Source organism: Staurois parvus, unplaced genomic scaffold (genome assembly GCF_062004578.1).
Source record: "Staurois parvus isolate SC_StPar_1 unplaced genomic scaffold, SC_StPar_1.0 ptg000715l, whole genome shotgun sequence".
Taxonomy (NCBI): domain Eukaryota; kingdom Metazoa; phylum Chordata; class Amphibia; order Anura; family Ranidae; genus Staurois; species Staurois parvus.
The window spans coordinates 7007569-7032008 of NW_028318511.1; the positions used below are offsets into that span (position 1 = coordinate 7007569).

The 24440-nt window shown below is 41.6% G+C and overlaps 1 protein-coding gene across 11 annotated transcripts in view; it reads left to right on the forward strand.

Moving 5' to 3' along the window:
• TSPAN4 (tetraspanin 4) overlaps window positions 1–24440 on the forward strand; it is a 1204586-nt gene that overhangs the window by 789435 nt on the left and 390711 nt on the right. The gene's annotated exons all lie outside the window — the stretch shown is intronic.

Genomic DNA, 24440 nt, shown 5'->3' on the forward strand with positions numbered 1-24440 from the left:
TCAAAGTGCTAGTAAATCAGGTCATCCCTATGGATATATTTTCCCATAAGCCATGCTTTTTACCTACTTGTATGTGTGTAATGTATCCATGTATTATCCCTGCAGCTTTTTCAGCCTGGTTCTGCTACATACCCCCACTCTATATTTCTGCATATTTCTTCTAAACCTGCCCCAACAAAAACTCCCATGTGTAAAATAAGTGGCTTTCTTCATTCACCACCATGCAGTAGCCTTGAGTGTTCTGCTACATTTATGTGTAAATGAATCTACTGCTCTTTTATATGAGAGCCATCTGTGTTAAAATGCAAAGCAAGAAATCTGTCTTTGTATTGTAACACAAACATTTGACCTGGCATTTACTACTATATAGGCGCATAGTGTACATGTTTGTGCTGCCTCTTATTTGTACACATAATTAATCCCATTATCCAGCTCAGCTTCAAATGTCTTAAAAGGGTCAGTGTAACCAAAATGAAAATGTAATTTTTTTTGGCTGATGCTGCAGAGTTAAACCACCTTACAGTTTTAGAATACCTCTCAGCACTTGAGTTCTCAGGTCTGCACAGGATCTGTCACTTTTTTTTAGACTCTCATTCATCCTGCTAGGTTTCTGATTTATCTTATATTATGAACAGTGCCACAAGAGATCCTGGAACACCCAAAAGATAGGCAAGAACAACCAAATAGGAACTATGGAACATTGCTGTTGGAGTTTCAAAGACATGTCAGGAGGCAGGGACCGACTTAGGTCACTAGGCTGCACCGTAAATATCACTTTTGATTGGACCTTTAGGTCCACGCTAGCACACTAGTGAAAAACATGCTGCAAGTAAACATGTTTGTTTTTTATATCACTGATGGTGCGGATAGCTATATTCCTAACTGGTGATAATTTGCGGTGTGGTTGGCACTAGCATTTTGTGTTGAACCTTGCTATACATAGACCTGTGTGAGTTAGCTGTTAGCTTCTAAACTAAACAACCTGATCTGTGCAGGTCTTTGTTAATCTTTCAGAATTCATTCTCAACATTTTCCTATCTATATTTTTTTCAACAGTACTATGTCAAGTCTGCTCTGCTACCTCTTACAAGCTGAATATTTATTTTCTAATGGGGAAAGCCTTTAGTTTGGTTTCCCATGTGGTGGTCTTGTTACTAGGATATTTATGAAGCTAAGTAAAGATGGAATGTTGGAGATGAAAATGTTTTGTTAAATAAAAACACCAGTCTGAAAAAGATAAGCAGAATACATTTTACTTGCAAATTGTGAAATAGCTAACATTAGTCCATTACCAGACAGCCTTGAATATTATGAGTCTGTTCTCAGCCCCTCCTTTATGGACTTATATATCATTGTTTCCATGGCATGAGAAAAGTGTAGATGGCCATGCTTATGACATTGTTGCTTAAAGAAAACCATGCTAAGAAAATTATGTATGCCACTATTGCCGACCTCTGTGTCTGAAAATACTAGCTGCCTGGCTCCCATGCTGCATTAAAGCAGTAGTAAAGTTCGCTTTATGACTTAGGTAGGTATAGTAAATATTTCCTAAACATGTACTGTTTAGTAGATATTCATATTTGTAGAGGCTGGTGATGTCACCGGGTCATGTGCACTGCGCTCTCAATGGACTGCATACTGTAGTATGTCATCCACTGAGAGCATTGTGCCACAACTGTGACTCTTGCACACATATAGTATGAGGAAGTGATGCTTTTGTGGTCCGGTCATTCAAATGGCTGGAGCCTGTGAACCCAGGAAGGAAGTCCTGGTGAAGACAGAAGCACCGACAGCTGTGACAGCATGCCGCTTGAGGGCTTCATTTTAAGGTAAGTCTGTTATAATGTTCTAGTATGAACACGTTCGCGTTTAGAGGCAGAAAAAAAAAAAACAATCACTTGCGCAATCACTCAGCAGTGAGTATGTCAGGCATATGCAATGCAGAGAGACAAATGCTTCCACGCAGAGGGTTCTTTTTTGTAGCATGCTGGTGGGAGATACACTTCATCTACACAAAACTTAGTTACATAGTTGGTGAGGTTGAATAAATACTCCAGTCCATCTAATTCAACCTGTGTGGGTGTATGCGTATGTATTTATTTCTCTACCATTTCCCATATTCCTGTATATTGCATTCACTAAGATGACCATCTAAAAGTTTTTTTGAAGTTTTCAACACTCCCCACTGACACCACCAATTGTGAAAAGGAGTTCCACAGCCTTACCACTCTAACAGTAAAGAGCCCCTTATGTAGTTTAAGATTAAACCGCTTCTTGTTAAACTTAATTGAGTGGCCATGTGTCTTCTTAAGTAACCTGATACCGAGTACTTTTCTCCCTATATTAGGAACACCAACCGTAAAACTTTGCACACCTTTTGTCCTTAGCTGCATCTGAGCACCAGAAATCCAAAACTCTATTTAATTAATTTTTAATATTCAGAGAAAACTCACCCATCCATCCATGTCTTCAGGCTTTATTTTGCTGAGAAATCACTTTGAAAAACACACCCTAACATTTCTTGCTGTGTGGGCATCTTCAGTAAGGGCAAATGATTCATGTAGCATTTACTTCCTGGGATCCATCTACACTTAGCTCAGGCATGCAAACAGGAGGGTGTGCTTAGCTGGGAAAATCCCTTCTCTTCTCTTGGAGACTCCTGGGATGTATGACATCATTTGCCTAATTTTGGAAACCAGGAAGTAGCTGAAGAAATGTAAAGAAAAGTGTAAAACAGTTAAATATGATATACTTCGTCATGTATTTACTAATGCTAGCTGTATAAACATTAAAAATAGTCAATGTTAATTGAGAGAGTGAAGTTACCACTTTAATGTATTTAGCTTATTTAAACCCCCCCATTTCTTTTTGTTTGTTTATTTTGTTTTAATTTATAAAACACAAAAAGTTTGTAAAAAAAACGGTTTCCCTAACTGGTAAAATAAAAATGGCAGAGCCGGGCAAGCACCCCCCAAATGACTGCTTTTTGGAGATTAGAAGGCCCAAGTTAATATTATTATATGCTTTAATCTTTTGGAAATGAAAAAAACATTCTGATATTGAGGGGGTTAAAACATGGATTTTGGTAATGGTGCCCTAGCTAAAGCACGCACAAGTCATACACAGAGAGAGGAGGAGATAATGGGTTAATGTACAGGTCACATACTCTGGGAGGATGGAGATGAGGAGGTTAATGTGTAGATGTGCAGAATAAGGGAGGTAAACGGTTAATATACAGGTCAAATAGAGGTGTAAGCTGGAGATCAGATGTATGGGGTGGGTTGAATGGGTTAAAAAAAACTATCCTTATCTCCTGCTGCCACAGTCTGTGTTTTGCTCTGGAACTGATGAATGACTCATTTATGTATTTGTTCCTCTTTCCACTACCTCCTCTGTTATACCAGGATGGGGAGTGCTCTCAGAGGTAAATACTATGCACTTCACATCTGTGAACATTGTGATTGGTTGACCAATCAAAGTGATCAAAATGTACAGAGCCACTGATGACAGCTCAGTTGAGACATTAAGGAATACAATGGCTACCTGAATGCATGTTAGGCAGTACTGTTTATAAATGGAAGAAATCTTTTGTGCCCGAATGTGGTACTAAGGGTCTAACAGGCTTTCCACTCTTCTGGCTTGTGGTGCAGCACCAACAAGCCTTGCTGCCCTCCTGGGACCTTGGGTATCCCTTCATATGCAACACTACAAAACAACAGAGAGTGGGCTCACCAGCCTAGGATGTTATCCTAATTCACCATTTATTGATGAATAAAAGCAAATATTATACTCAACAACAATTAAAGTAGGCAAGTATATCAAAGACGCAAAAACTGACTGTCTCCAGATCAACAACACATGTCCTATAATGTGGGAAGACCTTTTCTTGTCAAATATGGCTTATATGTGATTGCAGGAAAAAAAATTGCATCATCTATGGCTTGCCTTGGCGTTTTGTAGTTGGAAGCAACAAAAATCCCATGCCACATGGTAACTGCTCACATATGATTGCTCGACGCCTGACACTCCAAAAAGGAAATGAGCTACTTTTTTAGCAGAATGGTGGCTTTTCTGTCTGTTTTTTTGAGCCTGTGAGAACTGGTCTCCTTCCCCTAGCAAGTCTATTAGCTAAAACAAAAATACCTGAAGCTTGAATATACATGTAAAACCCTTGAAACATGCTTCAAAAATGACTGAAATCACCTGAAAATGACTCAGATATTAATCCAGTTTCAAAGACATGAAATAGTAGGACCACATGCACACAAACAGTGAGAGGCTGAAATATGCCTGGTGTAAAATTCTGGGTGTTTTACCATTCCTGGAGAGTTGCAGGTGCCGCATACAGCGTGCCATACAAATGAATGGCTGTACGCGGTCGTACTCTTGTGAACTCCAATGATTCTCTGCATTGATGTTTACCAGTGCATGTGAATACAGTGTATTTCCTGAATGAATCAGCATTTAAAAGAGTATAGGTACATACAGCTATTCACTTGTATGGGAGGCTGTATGCAGTGCCTGCAGCTCACTAGATGTGGGAAAACACCTGAAATTTTATGTCCAGCATTTTTTCAGCCTCTCACCTCTGTGTGCATGAGCCTAAAAGACTTGCTAATACATTGCTTTAAAAAAGTATTGTTTTAAGAGGAACACTCTCCCAAATGTTGACAGTGATGCCAAACATAGATAAACTACACCAGCAAATATAAATAATTGCTAGACAACTGAAAAAAATTGTGTTGCGCTGCCAGGAAAACTTCTAATTCAATGTATAGCGTTTAACAAACAAATCACAAATAAAGCCCTATAAACAAAATATCAGAGTCCACAAAAAGTGTGCAGAATCTTCATGCAGCATCTGTGAACCAACCACCAAGCAATTATAATGCTGCTTACCAAATTCTTAGACCCCACAACTCAAAAACTCTAAATCATCATTTAAAGATGACAAATCCCAGATGGATGGATGGTTGTATGACTCCAGCTCTCTTTCTCTCACACATCAGCATGCCTCAAGCCTCACTCTCTCATGAATGGCATCCCCAAAAAGTGGTCACTGGATCGCTTCCACTGACTCAGCAGATAAAGCACATACCAAGCAAAGAGCAAGGAAATCTCATAGTGAAGTGCCTTTGAAAAACATTTATTAATAAACCAAGTGGGTACTCACAAAACAAATAGTATGACAAGCATATCTCACAGCACCGTCGGTCCCGGGCAAGCATTGTCACCACTAAACTCTGCCCTACACATGTTTTGTCCAATGTGAAGTCTTCCAAGGAGCAACAAGTCGTTCTGTGACCAAGACCACTCAGAAATGAAAGAATACATCACAATACAATACATTGCATCACTTCCAAAGCTGTATTCTGTATAAAGAGAATTTTCGTACCTTTAGTAACCGCTTTAATTTTGATATGAAACTAGCATGGAAAAAAAAAATGATGTGTGCAAGGCTTAAGTGTATTATACAAACTCGACTGGTACGATTATCAAGTAGTAAAAGCTTTGGCTACACACCACATACAATCATACCCTCTGATGTCTGCATTAAGAGAACCTCTCGAAGCAGGAAAAAAAGGAATAAAAACTATTAGCTTATCATCCCACAATTCCCATTCCTTTCCTTTGATGTCACACACACCCTGAATGTACATTGTGTATAGCCTTCTCTCCTCTCCACCAAACAATGGGTCCACCATCATAACTCCTGTACCTCTTTCCTGCATATACTGCCTTTTTGTCATGCCCTCTTGCGCTCTTCTCCAGCAGATACTGACTGCTGTCATAGCTTTATAAGGTTGCTTAATTACCTCTTGGCTGATTCATTTAATTTTGGAACTGCTGAGGTCTGATTTAATAATATGTGCACTGTGTAAATAGAAGAGTATTGTGAGCCTTGCTCATATAATTGCAAGAACTTTACATCTCTTATAAATTACTGAGGATGCTACTTCACCAAGTGTGCAACATACTGTACATTAAGGATTTCACATTAGCAGGGTGCACATTACAAGTGGGGTCACATTGCCAAGACTATAACATTGTCAGGGAGATGAAATTAGCAATACCTCAACAAAGTGGTGTAATTACTCCAAGGATAGAAAGGTGTTTGAGGGTCCATATAACCAGAAGTTATTTATGTTGATTATGTACCAGATAGGCAGGTTACAAATGACATGATATAGAGCAGCCATAGTGTAATGGGTTCTTGTCACCACTATTGCTGCAAGTATTAAAGCAGCCATTTGGTAGAAGAGATATGATTGTACTAGATATGTTACAGCTGCTGCCACATTGCATAGGTATCTATGTTATAGTGTGGCTATGTTGCCACAGAAGCATTTCAAAGTAGTTTGTGGAGAGGGCTACTAATGTCAATGGGTAATGTTTGAAGTAGATAGAGGATCGTAAGGGGATTTTTATAAAACAATTCCTGTTGAACCAGGAGAAAGTTTCCCTATCCCGGTTTTTCAGGTCCTTTTAAATGGTGGAGAAGAAGGGGGAGTAAAGGGAAAACACCTTATCTAATGAACAAGCAATTTTCACTCCTACTTTATGTGGTTTGGTGCCCACTTGAGCAGGAAGTTCTGATGCAGTGTTTTTAAGGATCCATTGGGTTTGTTGAGTCTACAATTTTGTAAGGTTCACTTTAAGGTTAAAGAAATGACCATATACTTTCAATGCTGACAGAAAATTGGTTAGTGTGGTTGCAAGTTATGTAACAAAAAAGAAAAGGTAATCTGCAAGGCCCACCACTTTATGGCAGGTGGAAGCAATGGCCCCTTTCTGTTCCAACATGACTGCACACCAGTGCACAAAGCAAGGTCCACAAAGACATGGATGAGTAAGTTTGGGGCAGAGGAACTTGACTGGCCTGCACCTCAACCTGACAGAACCCCTTTGGGATGAATTAGAGCGGAGACTGCGAACCAAGCCTTCTCGCCCAACATCAGTGCCTGACCTCAAAAATGTGCACCTGGAAAAATGGTCAAACATTCCCATAGACACACTCCTAAACCTTGTGGACAGCCTTCCCAGAAGACTTGAAGCTGTTATAGCTGCAAAGGGTGGGCCAACTCAATATTGAACCCTATGGATTAAGACTGGAATGCCATTAAAGTTCATGTGGATGTAAAGGCAGGCATCCCAATACTTTTGGCAGTATAGTGTGTGAGCAGGGCATGTAAATGCTGTTTAGATGGTATTTAGGGTAAAATATGTTCGAGCTCCTGACAGTGGGCAGGGTATCCTCTCCACGCACCTGTTATTAGAATTTATAAACAATGAAGCCATGCAGGGCTCTACCCACATGCCCATGTCATTCATTCAGAGGATTCTGTGAATGAATGAACTACAAGTACCGTTGGCTGCCAATGACTTGTAATACTCAATGACCTGCAAAGGTAGTTAATTCTCGTAGTTCATTGACTCTTCCTGCAATTCAGTAACTGCCTGCCCATACAGGAGGTAAGGGTGGATAACTGACTGAGAGTCTGCAGGAGCCTGACATTGTAAATGCGATCTGCTGATTATGGGTACAATGTCTTACAGGCTGCAGAGTAGAAAAAAAAGCGCTAATTTTTTACCTGCAAAATGATTTGCATTTATTGTTTGTTTTATAAAAGGTGAACTTAGTCTTTAGGCCTCATTCACACCATACGTGCAGAAAAACTGATGGAAACTGACATGCAAATTTCACTTGCAGAGACATCAGTTTACATCAAATTTCATGCACTGCTCAATGCATTATATACACGTTGCAGATTTCTGCGCAGAAAAAATCTACACATGATACTAGTGTTGTGGTGTGAACATAGAGAACAACTGATTTAATTGTGCCCTTCCAGAATGCGTGCAGAAAAACTGATGTCTCTGCTAGGGTTTGGTGCCGATACTGAGCATTTGCACGAGTATCGGTACTCGTGCAAATTCTACTATACTAAAACTGATACCTTTAGGTTTTGTTCTTTCAACTATCAACTGGAATTCCTCCGCTAAAAGCTGAAATGTAAAAAAAAAATATGCCGGCAATTATAGGTTATTAAGGAGTGGGGCGCCCGCCCGTTCCAATGAAAATAAAAAAAAATAATAGCAGCTTCAAAAAATGTAGCTACTGACTTTTAAAAAATGGACACTTACTTGTCCCTTGATCCTGCGGTGCCCACCCAGCAGCCAGTTTCACTGACCGCCCTGTGTTCCCGGTGCTGGCATCTTCAATGTGGGCATCTGGCTGTGAAAGCTTGTGGCTTTGCTTTGTGAATGGTCCCGTAGTCTTCTGGGACCCATCACATGTCCCAGAAGACTTCGGGGAGGGAAGAGGGGAGGACAACTTACGCTTCCGATCGCAGCCGAATTGGGAGTGGGTACCTGTCAGTTCGGGTACCCACTCCCCAAAGGTGCTAATCCTCAACGGGGAGCGGAGGACCAGTTCTTAAAGCAGAACTTCCCCTTTTGGGTGGAGCTGCACTTTAACAACCGATGACATCTCAGTTGTCGGCAGGATTCTCCTGCTGACAGCTGAAATGTGAAAAAAGTATGCCGGCAATACAGTGATGTCACTACAGGGGGGTCAATCCGCTTGTCAAAATTATTGGTTGCTATGCCCGCCTAGTGACCTAACAACCAATCAGGTGCTTGGAGGACCTGGCATTCAGAGGAGGAAGATGTAACTTCCTAACTTCCTGTAGCTTCTTCCTTCAGAGCTGCCCCGACTCAAGTGCTGTACTCCCCGGCTTCCTGCTGACAATGAAAGGGGACAGAAGAGGACTAGCTGTCTGGGACTGGGACACGGCTGAGCTGACTGGCCGGGAGAATGAGGGGACCTATGTGCTGTCTGGGTTGGGACATGGTTGCTGATGTGAGTGAGAGTCCTGAGGGAAAAATGAGCAGAGGAGTCCGGGTCTAGCCATACCAGCATACAGAGGAGGGGGAGGAGAGGAGACAGGGATCACACTGAATAGGTGTATTCCAGAGGAAAGACATGCTCCTCCAGGTCCTAGAGCTGTGTACATTGATCTGCAACATCATCCCCTCCTCAGAGATGCCATCACCACACCATCCACAGTACCTGTAATATGTCTGCAGTCTCTGACCATCTCCTATAATATATCTGCAGTCTCTGACCATCTCCTGTAGTCTGTCTGTAGTCTCTGGCCATCTACAGTAGTCTGTCTGTAGTCTCTGACCATCTACAGTAGTCTGTCTGCAGTCTCTAACCATCTACAGTAGTCTGCAGTCTCTGATCATCTACAGTAGTCTGCAGTCTCTGACCATCTGCAGTAGTCTGCCTGCAGTTTCTGACCATCTCCTGTAATCTGTCTGCAGTCTCTGACCATCTCCTGTAGTATGTCTGTAGTCTCTGACCATCTTCTATAATATGTCTGCAGTCTCTGACCATCTTATATAATATGTCTGCAGTCTCTGACCATCTCCTGTAGTCTATCTGTAGTCTATGGCCATCTAAAGTAGTCTGTCTGCAGTCTCTGACCATCTCCTGTAGTATGTCTACAGTCTCTGACCATCTCCTGTAGTCAGTCTGCAGTCTCTGACTACTTCCTGTACTGTGTCTTCAGTCTCTGACCATCTTCTGTAGTCTGTCTGCAGTCTCTGACCATCTCCTGTAGTCTATCTGCAGTCTCTGACCATCTCCTGTAGTATGTCTGCAATCTCTGACCATCTCCTTTAGTCAGTCTGCAGTCTCTGACTACTTCCTGTAGTGTGTCTTCAGTCTCTGACCATCTTCTGTAGTCTGTCTGCAGTCTCTGACCATCTCCTGTAGTCTATCTGCAGTCTCTGACCATCTCCTGTTGTATGTCTGCAGTCTCTGACCATCTCCTGTAGTATTTCTGCAGTCTCCCACCATCTCCTGTAGTCAATCTGCGGTCTTGGAACATCAGCCGTAGCATGTCTGCTGTCTCTGACCATCTCCTCTAGTATGTTTGCACTCTCTGATCATGTCATGCCTATGTGTAATATAGGGTACATGTGAGTGTTGTGAGTTACCCATGGCTCTCCTGACTCTCTTTCCCTCCCTGCTGCTGTCACTATACTAGGGACATAATTTGTGCTAGGAAAAGGGGAGATTTGGGGGGGTTGTGCTAGGTGGGGGATTTGGGATGGTGGGGTTGTGCTAGGGGGGTGGAATTTGGGATGGTGGTATTGTGCTAGGAGGGAGGATTTGAGGATTTGTGCTAAGAGGGAAGATTTTTTTTTGCGTGTGGGGTGGAGGGGGCTTTATAACCTACAGACAACTGAACTCTGCCTCACAGAATAAATTTTAGGGCTTGTTCACACCAAGTGCATTGAGGTAACATGCAAAATCGTATGTTTTCCTGTATCGCACCACCTTTCTAACTAATCTTCATAGGCGATAGGTATCGGTATTTAGTATCAGTAGGTAGTTTAAAAAAAGTATCGGTACTCATACTCGGTGTTAAAAAATGGTATCGGTGCATCCCTAGTCTCTGCATCATGGTGTGAATGAGCCCCTAAAGTGGAACTATACCCACTGATTTATAGATTTCCCTAAACAGTTACATTCAGTGCATGCCTTGAATGATAACTGTTACAGTTACTAGTGTGCTTATGTTAGCTATCAACCAAACTGCCAAGTTATTAAATGACTGGTGTCATAGCTGATCACATGTGCAGCACCATGGCAAATGCAGATCAAACAGAGGTTAAGATGGCAGCTTCCTTGACTGCAAAGGATAGAGTTTAGTTCCGCTTTAATGGACCTGGTGTGAACAAACCCTTAAACCACATTCCCTCCTAGCAGCTGTATTGCTATGACAAATAATGACTTTAGAAAGACTTTTGGAATTAGTCAGGTTTCATGGCTATCTTGGCTATGCAACACCCAATAGAGCTCCAAAAGATACAGTACTTTGGAAGGTACTTTTGCATTCTTTTGTTGTGGTGTTGATAAATCTTACACGGAAATGAACATGTAAAAGATCTTTATTCAGATAAACAGGCTAGTTTTGTTAAAAAATAAAACATTATACTAATATTGTAAAACTAGAAATATTTTATGCTTAATTTAGATTAATAACATTGAAATAATACCCCTATTTTTCACAAATTTTAAATTTAAAATATAGTATGTCAGTCAGTTTAATTTTTGCCTCCTTTTTTTGTTTTTACGAAAAAGTTTTATTGGGTTTTTATACTATGCATACACATAGCAGTGGCAAATATTACACAAAAAGAGTGGAGCTCCACATAACACAACGCAAAAGAAATTGAGTTTAAAAGTTAACAGAGTCGTTCACAGGGAGGCATGAGAGACAGAATGGTATACAGGTGCAAGCAGAATCTGGTCACAACAAGTTAACCTCCAGAAACAAGGGATGTGAGTTTACCAAAGGTTCAATGGGTGAGATTTTGTGTGCAAGGTGATGAGGAGTCACATTAGGAAAATGGGAAAGGTGAGGAGAAGAAGGGTATTGATGATTGTCGCCAGACTCTGGCCAGTGTCTGCTAAGCTTCTAGAAACCCTGTACCCCACCAGCTTCTGTTGCTATTTATTTAAGCTTGGGATGGGCAAGTGCATAAGGGCCTTCTAGGGTTTGCGAGTTAAACTGACATGTAGAACCGAGCAGAGCATGTTATACACCCTGATCCAGAAGTGGGTGGCCACAGGACAGGTCCACCAGAAATGCAATAGGGTGGCCCAGTCAGTACAGCCACAAAAACAGCACGCAGGGCTATTAGGAACAAATTTAGACAGATGATTGGGGGTCATGTACCAGAAAGACAGTACTTTATAAGCGTTTTCCTGCATAAGTACGTTAAGCGAACGTGTCAAGATAACATTTAAGTCCAGCGTATCAAGGGTGGTGCTCAAGTCTTTCTCCCACTTATGCATATATGGAAGCCTGTTAGGGCCCATCAAATCCATGAGTGATGTGTAAAAGGTGGACACAAGACCTTTAGAAAGAGGATCCTTCCTGTAATGGTTTTCAAAAGGGGCTAGGCACCGAGGAATATTAGTACAACGTGAGATCAAATCTGAAAGATAATGCTGAATTTGAGTGTAATGGAAGTGTTTACCCTCCAACAGATCCCAGAGGTAAGCAAAGGACTTCATACCATCCAAGAAGAACAATTTGTATAAATACCATTTCAGTCTTTGCGGATGACACCAAGCTGTGCAGTGGAATAATGTCCTTCAGGATGTCTTCAAATTACAAGCCGACCTCAATGCACTGTTTAATTGGGCAACTATGTGACAAATGAGGTTTAATGTCGATAAATGTAAGGTTATGCACTTGGGGGCTACGAATATAAATGCAGACATACTGGGGGGGGGTACAACTGGGGGAATCAATGGTGGAGAAGGATCTGGCAGTTCTGGTAGATGACAAACGTAACCTCCCTAGCGGTATGATTATGTCCATATTTCTGTGCGGAAAGCGGTACATTTTTTTGCATGGAAATATGTCGTTTTTTTATTGTAGGCCTATAATTTTTAGGGATAACTCACTGAAATCTGTCCGAACAAGAGTCTAGTATACATCCCGGGTATGCTAAAATTTGAAACACAAAATCATAAATTATAATATAATAAATAATCATAAATAATAATATATTAATAATACATTTAACTCAATAATATAATCAGACCAAAAACACTGAAATTTGAAATATAGGGTCAAGTTCGCACATCACTGAGCTTAGTGGCAAAATCGTTTTCAGTGTCTGATGACGAATTTCCCCACAAATCATTATCACTCAATTCTGCAAGTGGTTCTAATTTACTATCGCTGTATTCTAGCTGGTCTAAAACCGCTTTTGACCTTAAGGGACGCTTTTTGGACGCCATGGACGTTTCTCAGTTTCCAGGCAGAAAGAACAGTAAAAATGCAGGCACAGGACAAAGCAGTAGGGATAAAATGTGTGTAAAATGCTTTGAAACAGTAATGTTTTACTATGTGATGTTAGTGTATTAGTGAATGTCGCTTTTTAAAATTCTTAAATTTCCGGCTGGTTCCGGCCCCTGTACATCCCGTACGTCCCGACGCTCGCAGGGACCTGAATCCGGAAGACGGATGCCATCATCGGCCGGAGGAGATGGCCGGGGACCCTGCAAGTGATACATCGCGGGAGCGCAGGACAAGGTAAGTGATCGAGGGAATCCCAGAGCAATGCTGCAGGGTAATTCCGAGTGTAGCTCGGGGTTACCGCTTTTGCACTGATAATTCACCCCGAGCTACACTCGGGAATACCGCCAGGGAGGTTAATAATGGCATGCAATGCCAAGTTGCAGTTTTTTGTAATAACAATTTTTATTGATTTTCAAAAATATACAAACAGTATGTTTAAGAAAAAAAAAAAGGGATAAGAAAAAAAAACAAGCAAAACAGAAAGTTACATCGATGGCAAAACTGCGTAAGGACAGGACCAACAAAAACATAAAATAACAGTGTGAAGGTTATCAGGACCTTACATTTTGGGCCGGCATAGAGGAAATGAAGGTTTCCCATGGGAGCCAAATCATCTCAAACACAGCAAACGAACAATTATGTAGTGCAGTCAAGTATTCCATCTGTCTAACATCAGCAATAAGTTTGTACAGAATCGCCATTGAAGGAGGGGTAGAAGACAACCAACACATAGGAATGCTTCTCCTAGCCGCGGTCAGAACATGTACAGCAAGTTTTCCGGATGGTTTAGGTAAACCCGGAAATGGTAGACCTAGCAAAAAATGTAGTGGATCAAGTGGGAGAGAGGTACGCATTAGTGATTGTAACAGGGAGAGAACATCTTTCCAGAAAGGAGTAATGGAGCTGCATGTCCAAAAGATATGATAGAGAGAACCCTGGTCTCCACCACAGCGCCAGCAGGCAGGAGAAGCATTCGGATTAGAAGCATGAAGAACTTCAGGTGTTTTGTACCATAACATCATGAGCTTGTAAATATTTTCCTTAAAAACCACACAAACAGAAGATCTAGATGCATTTTCCCAGATTTTCTTCCACGTTAATAGATCAATATCACATTGTACGAATTGAGACCACCTACGCATGTAAAGGTGAGTGGCATTGGACAAGGAGGGGGCATCTAGAAGTAGTTTATATGTGTTAGAAATAATACCCCTTTGGTGGGGGCCCTGCATACATAAACGTTCAAAGGAAGTAGGCTTCCCCAGGGTTAATGAGGGTGATAAGGTAGAAAAGAAGTGGCGTATTTGAAGGTAAATATATAGGTGTTGAGAAGGTAGAAGAGATTTTTTCTGTAGATCTGGGAATGAGTGTAACTTACGAGTCACCGGGTGTACCAAGTGACGCAATTGAAAAAGGTTAGCTGCTACCCAAAGAGACATCCGGGACATGGCCATATTATCTGGAAGATTAGGGTTATGGAGAATATTTGTCAGTGGGGAGCAATCAGAGGCCAGTGTAAATTTAGCCTTACATTTCCGCCAAACAGCCAGAGAAAAGTGCATGGGACCAAGGAATAGGTGGCGAAAAGAAGAGACATCCACTGTTGAGGTCGACCAAAGGAGGGAGCATGGATGAGCCGGAGACAATTGTAAAGATTCAATCTCAGCCCACGTGTTGGGAGGATAGAGAGTAGACCATGACATGAGAAAACGAAGATGAGTTGCATAGTAGTATGTTATTATATCCGGTACCCCCAAGCCCCCCCTAGAACGCGGAGAAAGCAAAACAGAACGTGCAATCCTGTGCCGCTTGTTGTGCCATATAAAATGCAGGAAAGATTTCTGGAGGGAGTGAAGTTTGGACATAGGAACGGGAACGGGGAGAGTCGCAAACAGGTATAACAGTTTGGGTAACACGGTCATTTTTAGTACATTAATGCGTCCGAGAAAAGAAATGGGCAGGGCATCCCAGTGTTTCAGAGAACGAGAAATTGCTATAAATAATGGGGGGAAATTGGCCTCGTATATGGATTGGTAAGAGGAAGTCAGAGTAGTACCTAAATATTTTAAAGAGTGGGTGCACCACCGGTAGGGAAAGGCTTCCTGAAGCGAGGATAAAACGCCAGAAGGGACATGTATCGGGAGCGCCTCAGTTTTAGACGTGTTAACTTTGTAGCCAGATATGACCCCAAATTGTTTCAAGGTCTTATGCAAAATCGGTAGGGAGGTATGAGGACTCGCAAGCTTGAGGAGGATGTCATCAGCAAACAGCGATAATTTGTATTCATGGTTATGGGATCGTATCCCGCGAATATCCGGATTCGACCTTATGGCGATGGCTAAAGGTTCCAGACAAAGAATGAACAGTAAAGGAGAGAGTGGGCAACCCTGACGTGTACCATTTGACATCTGAAAGGGGAGTGAAAAAAAAGAGGCTAATCCGACCTGCGAAAAGGGGGAAGAATAAAGGTCCTTCAAGGCTGCTACAAATGGACCCCTGAAACCATATCTTTCCAAGACCATGAACATGTAAGGCCAACTTAAACGGTCAAAAGCTTTTTGAGCATCTAAACTTAATAATATAGCGGGGGTGGAAGATCGGTTAATCAAGTCAACCAGATCAATGGATCGCCTGGTGTTATCTGCAGCGTGTCTGGCAGGTACAAAGCCCACTTGGTCCCTATGTATGAGTTTGGAAATAATTCCAGACAGTCGGTTAGCCAAGATTTTAGTGAAAATCTTGTAATCGGAGTTAAGTAGGGCAATGGGGCGGTAATTGTCTACTATAGAGTGATCTTTATCGGGTTTGGGGATAACCGAGATATATGCTCGGGAGAATTCAGTCTGGGGTGTGACCCCCTTGAAAAGATCTCGATAAAAGGAGAGGAGATGAGGAGCCAGGATACCAACAAAAGATTTATAGTAGGAGTAGGGCAATCCGTCTGGTCCTGGGGCTTTACGAGAGGGAAGGTGTTTAATTGTGTCAAACAATTCCTCTGGCGTAATATCAGCGTTAAGGGTGGCAATGTCTGAGGGTGAAAGACTCGGAAGTGACAGGGGGTCAAAAAAATTATCAAAAGATAACTGTGTGAGGGGCGGGTGAAGGTCTGGGGTCAAACAGTTATAAAGATTCTTATAGTATGAGCCAAAAAGGGATGCCATGACCTGAGGATCATAGGTAGGGCTTCCATTTGGTTGGATTAAAAGATCAGGCATCGTGGAAGGAGACTGAGCTTTGAGTCGATTGACTAACATACGATGAGGTTTGTTGGAAAATTCGTAAAATTTTTGCTTAACCCATAAGAGGGATTGCGCAGACTTACTAGAGTCAAGAGTTTTAATGCGGTCACGTAGAGATGTTACCTTCCGGAGCCCAGAAATGGACGGCTTGGCCAACAACTGTCGTTCTGCCAAAGATAGTTGATGGATGAGAGAAACCCTAGCACTCGCTGAAGATTTTTTTAAACGAGAACCCATAGAAATACAGAGTCCTCGAAATACCGCCTTATGAGCCTCCCATAGGGTTGAGGAAGAAGCCACGGAGCCAACATTGTGGGTGAAATAGGTATCAAGTCCCCGTGACAGTTCATCCCTAAGATGTTCTGTAGAAAGAAAGGTCTCATTAAGGCGCCAATGACATGGTTTGGGTATAATAGGAGGGAAAAAAAGGTTTAAAGTCAGAGAGGCATGGTCAGACCAGGTAATGGGATTGATTTCAGAGGCGACCAGGAGTGGAAGAAGTGGGGCAGAGATAAAAAAATGATCTAGGCGGGAAAAACTACGGTGAGGGGTGGAGTAGAAAGTAAATTGTTTATGGAGGGGGTGTTTAATCCGCCAGGCATCAAAGAGACGATGCTCCCTTATCAGTCTACGGAAAGATTTTGAAGAGGAGCATTGCCGCTTCGAGGGTGTGGACTCGAAAAGAACTTTCCTGTCTTTATGGGGGGAAAAAACCAAGTTGAAATCGCCCCCAACAATCACATGCGAAATGGGAAGGGAATCTAAGTTGGCGAGTGTTTGTGAAAGAAATTGCAATTGACCCGAATTTGGGGCGTATAGATTCAACAAAACAAGGGGAGTGTCACCAAGCATACATTCCAAAATAATAAAGCGACCCTGTTGGTCAACCCTGGAGGAAACAACCCAAAGGGAGCAGTGAGACCTAATCAAAATTGCCACCCCAGCCTTTCCGGAAGGATCAAAGGCCGAATAGGCTTGAGAAAAAAATCTCGAGGCAAAACGGAAGGAGCCAGTTGATTTGAAATGGGTCTCCTGGACAAAAATAATGTCTGCTCCTGAGGATCGAAATTCCCGCAAAGCCATCCAACGTTTTTGAATGGAATTGAGACCCTTGACATCATATGACAAAAACCTCAAAGCCATTATAAAATAATAATAAATTAAGCACATGTATTAGCATGAGAAATGCATAATATACCATCGATGTAGAAAAATGGAGAACAAAAAACATTAAACTAACACAAGAAAGAACAAACACAGTAGTTGACATAAGTATCCGCAAGGATATAAACTTGGGAGCAACAATTTGGCCCAAGTCGTCTAGGCCTATGGCTAGACAAAATCAGGAGCAACACGACAACCAAGACATCAGGGAGATCGCCAAACCCGGCCAGAAAAAACAAAAGTGAAAAAAACAAAAAAAAACAAAAACAAAACACCCAACAATGGTTCGGCCGGCCAGAAATGAAAAACCTGTGGAAAAAAACATGTATAAACCAGGAGGAAAGGATCGGCATCGCAGTCACTTCGGAGAAGCACCCCAGGGAGTCATCAGACAGGCGGATCAGTTGTCCGAGGATGTCGTGGACGTTGTGGGGTACGTGAGAGCCTCTTCCGGCCTCTGTGGACTGGAGTCCAGATCTTGTTGGGGGTGGCAGATGGACGGACTGGAGTGGGTGGCAGAGGGGTCATGTCATCTGACAAAGGTGGAAGTCCCAGGCGCTTAAAAAAAGAATCCGCCTCAGGAAGATCACGGAGCACAACTTGAGTATTGTCCCTAGTTACGATCAGCCTGAAGGGGAACCCCCACCGATAAAGGACACGGTGTTGCTGGAGGTGTGAGGTGATCGGCTTCAGAGCTCGCCGCTTGGCCAGGGTAATCGGGGACAGATCGCAGAAGAGTTGGAGTCTGTCACCTTTAAATTCCAGAGATGGCTTGTGGCGAACTGCTGATAATAAGGCTTCCTTGCTTTGAAAAAAATGGAAGCGAACAATGACGTCGCGAGGTCTGGTGCCTTCAACAGGTTTTGGGCCCAAGGAGCGATGAGCCCTGTCCATACGCCAATCAGCTTCTGGAACCAAGGGAGCAGTTGCGGTGAAAAAGGATAATAGGTGACGGTGTAGTTGTGCATCATCAATAGATTCGGACATACCGCGTATACGGATATTTTGGCGCCGTTCCCTGTTTTCCAAATCCTCTTGTTGGAGCTGCATTTGGGACATGGAATGTTTCAAATACGCGTTGTCCTCTTCCAGAACATGAACGTATTGCACCAAATCATCAAACTCAGTTTCCAATTTATTCGTGCGGTCACCAATCTGCGCTATTTCCCCTCTGAGATCCAACGCCAGTTTTCCAATTTCAGTGGAAATGGATGCGATGATATTGCGTAAGAATATTTGCAATTTATCATCTAGCGCTGAAATTGTGAGAGAAGATGATGTGACAGCCTGCTGGGAAATCTGGGTGGAGGGGTGTTGATTGCCTGAGGCAGGATGAACTATTGCCCCCCCAGTTATATTCTGGGGATCAGGATCCTCCATCTGGGGCTGGAGCAGGGCAGAGGCAGTCAGAGGAGCTGTAATGCTTGAGGGTGCAGTACCCTCCGTGACCACCGGGAGTCCGGGATCGCTCCCTGGGTTCCTGGACATGCCAGAGGCCGGGGATTGCGGCCTGGATAAGAACCGCCGAAGCGGTGACGGCCGCGGATCCTGTGGCTGTGGGGAGGGGGGCTTCCAGCGCCCTATCTTCCCCATAGAGGACTCGTACTGGTGCCGTGCTGGGTGCAGAGGGTGTATGACTCACCCGGAGCTGAAGGAAGGCAGTGGCGCGTGACGGGTGAGTCCGTGCTGGCCGGGGATGAGCGGAGCTCAGGGATTACACAGCCGCCATCGTCCCTGGTCGCGCATGCGCCCCAAGTTGCAGTTTTTAAAGTGAGCAAAATCCTCTCTTGTATTAAAAGAGGTATAGACTCCAGAGAGAGATATACATATTACCCCTGTACAAATCATTAGTAATACCTCATCTGGAATATGCAGTTCAGTTTTGGGCACCAATTCACAAAAAGAACATTGGGGAACTGGAGAAAGTACAGAGAAGGGCAACCAAACTGATAAGAGGCATGGAGGAGATCAGCTATGAGGAAAGATTAGAGGAACTGAATGTATTCTCTCTTGAGGAGAGGAGATTAAGGGGGGATATGATCAACATGTACAAATACATCAGTGGTTCATATAGTGAACTTGGTGTAGAGCTATTCACCCTGAGGTCATCACAGAGGACAAGGGGGCACTCTTTACGTTTGGAGGAAAAGAAATGTAATCTCCAAACATGGAAAGGTTTCTTCACAGTGAGAGCTGTGAAAATGTGAAATAGACTCCCTGAAGAGTTGGTTCTGGCCCGCTCAGTGGTTTGCTTTAAAAAAGACCTGGATTCTTTCTTGGATACACAGAATATAACTGGATACTAACATTTATAGGTAAAGTTGATCCAGGGAATATCTGATTGCCTCTTGGGGAATCAGGAAGGAATTTTTTTCCCTGCAGGAGCAAATTGGTTCTTGCTTTGCTAGGTTTTTTTGCCTTCCTCTGGATCAACTGTGGGTATAGGATTATAACTTTTTTTTTTTTTTTTTTTTAATGGTTGAACTGGATGGACTTTTGTCTTTTTTTTAGCCAGACTAACTATGTAACTTTATGTAACTATATATCTAAGGTCCTTCAGGTGCCACCATGGTAATGCTAAAGGGTTGTCATAAGCAGGAGTGAAAGAAGGGTGTCAAGGATTCCTGAAAGTGGGAGATAAGTGGAATTTGCCTCCTTTTTTGCACTTTTACCATAAAGTGTGGGGAAGTCTCTTGGTACTGTGGTGGTAGTAAAGTGTGTGTGTATATATACTGTATATATAATTTTTTTTTTCCTGACAGTAACATTGATTTCAAATGATAAAGCAGCTTTGTGTTGTGTTCTCTGTCCAAATTATCTTGTAAGATATCTTAAGTAGGAGCAATGTGTGTGTGTGGTAAATCTTATCTTGTGTATTGTAGCATACCCTATTAATTATGTTAATTAACTTCTCACTCTGTCCCATTTCAGGGTGAGTTTAAATGTCCCGGACATTAACATTATTCAGTTGAATTGTCTTTGGTCCTTTTTCTAGATGAGTATTTTAATGTGATACAATTAAACTGGTTTGCTGAATATAACCTGATTTTATTTACATAAGGTTCTGTGCCATTTATGGCTCAATTCCAAGGTTATATGTCAGCTGCACACAGTGGCTTGTGTGTATGAATGTGTATGTATGTATGTGTATATATATATATATATATATATATATATATATATATATAGTATATATAAGTTTGTTTTTTTTTCTTGGCAGTAACATGGATTATAAATGATAAAACAGCTTTGTTTTCTCTGCCAGAATTATCTAGTAAGATATCTTGGGTAAGAGAAATGTGTGTGCGGTAAATTGCTATCTTGTGTATTGTAGCATACCCTATTATTGATGTTAATTAACTTCTCGCTCTTTCCCGATTCAGGGTGAGATTAAATGTCCCCGACATTAACATTATTCAGTTGAATTGTGTTTGGTCCTTTTTCTAGATGAGTAATTTAATTTGATACAATTAAACTGGTTTGCTGAACAGGACCTGATTTTATTTACATAAGGTTCTGTGCCATTTATGGTGCTATTCCAAGGTAATATGTCAGCTGCACATAGTGGCTTTGCTCTAAAAAAGAGAGAACATCAGATATTTTCTAAGTCATTTTGTTGTTCTAAAATCATTATGCCGTATTAATGCAGTATTTATTATAATACAGTTTGGTCTGCTTGCTTTAAATGTCTCATGATAATGTCTTGCGTATAGATTTGCAGCCACTAGAGGGAACAATGTTTGTATTACAGCTCAGTCGTTAGCCTTGCTGAACAACTGATGTAAGAATTTACAAAGCACATTTGGAGACTGATTTGTGTTCAAACTACAAATGTGTAGCCTAAGCAACTATGGATTTTGCTCAGTGATAATCCTACAACTTTTAACAGAACTCTGGATTATTTGTACATTTTTAGGCATCATGCAAACTGAGCACTTACTTAGCTCCTCTGAACACCTTTTGTCCTGGCCGGAAAAAATGTTCTTAAAAAACATGCCTAATGCCATGTATTGCACAGACATTTAGGCACTGTTAGACACGTTCAGGTGTGTCAAGAGTTTGAACGTTAATGGATTCCATTGGCCAGAATATTCATTTATTCTGGCCATTGAAATGAATGAATGCTCAAGCACTAAACACTTATGGTGCTTAGGTGCATAGAGCATTTTTTCTGCCCAAAAGCTCCTCTTCTAAAGTGCTTGTAAACGCCTATGTGTACATGGATATGTAGGCTAACATAGGGGTGCATTTACAAGCAGAATAAAAAGTCAAACACCTGTAAAAGGGGCATTTTTAATCCCAGCGTGTATGAACCCTTAGTTCCTTCAAGCAAAGCTATTGTGCTGTACTACTACAAAAGTAGCATAGCATTCATTTGTAAGGGCCGGTTCACACCATGAATCACACAGGAATGCGCTATGCATTCCTGGATGATTCATATGCGATCCAGGTGCAGTGCGATTTCAGCCCATTCATTGTGTAACTCTGCAGGTAGGAACATGACTTAGACTCCTTTCCTATGCACAACAGTGCTCACTATGATGGCTGAGGCTTATTTCTGAAAACTAAAGCAAAAGCAAAGTCTTCTGTTTCAAAATGCAGGTTTCAAATCAACCCATTGGTCTTTATTTGCTTTAGGCAGACAGTTCACTTTTGCTGTAATTTTTTGCCCAGGTTTTTATAAATGATGTTTTTACCAGTTTAACTTTTCTTTTTCATTTTCATATCCGTTCCTTTTTTTCTGGTGCTTGCATTACTTCAATCCTTCTTTCCATAAATAACAAAACCATTATTACTAGTACTGACAAAGAACAGTTTAGTTTAGGGCTTATTTGAGGTAGAGCAAAGTGCAATTAACCTATAGCTGAATAACATCTGAATGTATGAATTCTGATTGGTTTCTAGGTTTACTGCAGTTTACAATATTAAATCTGTTTTGTGCTGCTGTAGAGATGAGAGTTTTGAAAGATAAAATATTCCTGTTGCAACAATTGTAAAACAACATTATATTTTTCTTTAAAGAAACCTGTACTTTAATAAAAGCACACGCTAATATTAAAGTGGAACTCCACCAAAAGGGGGAAGTTCCACTTGTTTGCCCCCCCCCCTCCACTGCCACATTTGGCACTTTTTTGGGGGGAGTGAGTACCTGGTTTTTACAGGTACCTGCTCCCACTTCTGGTCAGATGCGCCATGGCTATCTGTGCTAGAAGTTCACCCCCCCCCTCCTTCCCCTGCAGTCTTTTGGGACACTTCACAGGTCCCAAAAGAATGCAGCACCATTCGCAAAGCTTCGTGCATATGCATTAGGAAACCAGCTGTGAATTTTCCCTTACTGAAGAATCGGCTTGGGTGAGGACATCGCTGGATTCCAGGACAGGTAAGTTTCCTTTAATTAAAAGTCAACGGCTACAGTATTTGTAGCTGCCGAACAATATTTTTTTGGGGCGGGAGCCTGGAGCTCTGCTTTAAAGGGGGTTTCCACATCAGGAATAACATAGTGTAAAGAAAAACCCTAAAGAGTCTGGAGCTTACCAAGTTTAGAAAGATCTGTTGGCCATTTGAAGCCATTTTCAGATCCTTTGAAGACAATCACATATTTACTGGATCAACAATCTCTTGTGTTATTACTTATAAATGTTACCATCAAAGAGATATGCAGCCAGCTGTTTAAAACACTCTACTGAGTTGGCCAACAATCTACTGAACTGCTAGTTAGGGTTTACATAAACTTTAAACCCACTGGGCCTTTATTCACCACTACTAGTCCTTTCTTTTAGCATTTAAAAATAACCAGTACAAAAACCTGAAGGACTCTTGAAAATGTAAGTGCAATGACAATAACTTTAGGATTTATAAATTACATTTATTTATACAGATCTGCAAACCATAGCTAAAAAGAGGGACATATTGTGTATTGAAAGCCAAAACATTTTTTTCATTGTTCCATTGTAGGGATTAGCATTAACATCTTGTGCTATAGAAAAAAAAGGAAGTGGGGGAAATGCCCTCTTAGACAGTTCACACACATATGATCCAATGAGAGTGCCAAGCGGCCAAGAGCCCTTTGCTGTATTCACTAAAACTGGTGTGACCTGACTGCCTGAAACTTTACAAGGAGTAAATATTTGTATCTGCTCACCAGAGTTCATTTAAGAACAGCCAGAATTCTTAAGCCCTGATAAAAGGGGAAGTGTGTTTGGCCTCCGAAATGCATTGACTTTATTCTGCTATAAATTAATTTTATCATTCATTATTACCATGGACTCTTGAATATTAGTTTGGTGCTCTCATTGGATTATATGTGTGTGAATTCTCAAGTTTTGGTCTTTTCCCTTTTTTCTGAGGGTGGTCCCTGTTTGGTAGACAGCTGCTAAACCTCAGCCAGTGTACCTGGTGACAGTTTCAGTGACCCTTAAAAAAATTTGAATCCAGCACCCATTCTGTTTTTGTGTTTGGACTCTTAGACAGTTGTCACCAGACCAAGTGTTCCTTTTAGAAGATCTCCACTTTATTTCTGTTCTATGATAATAGTCACCAAGACAGAGAGAGAATGGACACTGGCAGACATAAATACTTGGTAGGGGTTCTAGTCCCTCAGTATACAAAAAAAATCTACACCTTAAGGAGAAGTGAGGATCAGAGGAATTTGTTTTGAAAAGGTAAATAGTCCCTACATATGAGGGACTGTTGGGAGCCTTGTCATTCCAAGATTTTGATGTGTTTGTACATTCATTGCATGAAAATCCATAGTGTGAAAGTATACAATTCTGAAATACATAAGCTTGTACATATTGTTATTTGGAATTCAAGGTAAACAAAATATTTTAGTGGTGGCATAGAGTGCTTCAATGTACCATTCACAAGCAGTTAGTCATGTTGCACACCTGATTGATTATACCCTTTTTTATAAAGTCCACCCTTTGTCACATTATTTATGTGAAACTTGAAACAAAAACATATTATCAGGAGCAGCATGTTCTTTTGATTTTTATGCAGAGCCTATAGAACTATTCAATTACCTAGCCCATCTAAGCAGGAGAATGATTGCAGGCTGCATAACTAGTACCTCCTCTCAACAACCCTGCTGGATTTCCAATATCTACCCAAGGGTGGTCAGAAGAAATAATGAAGAAAAAGTAAT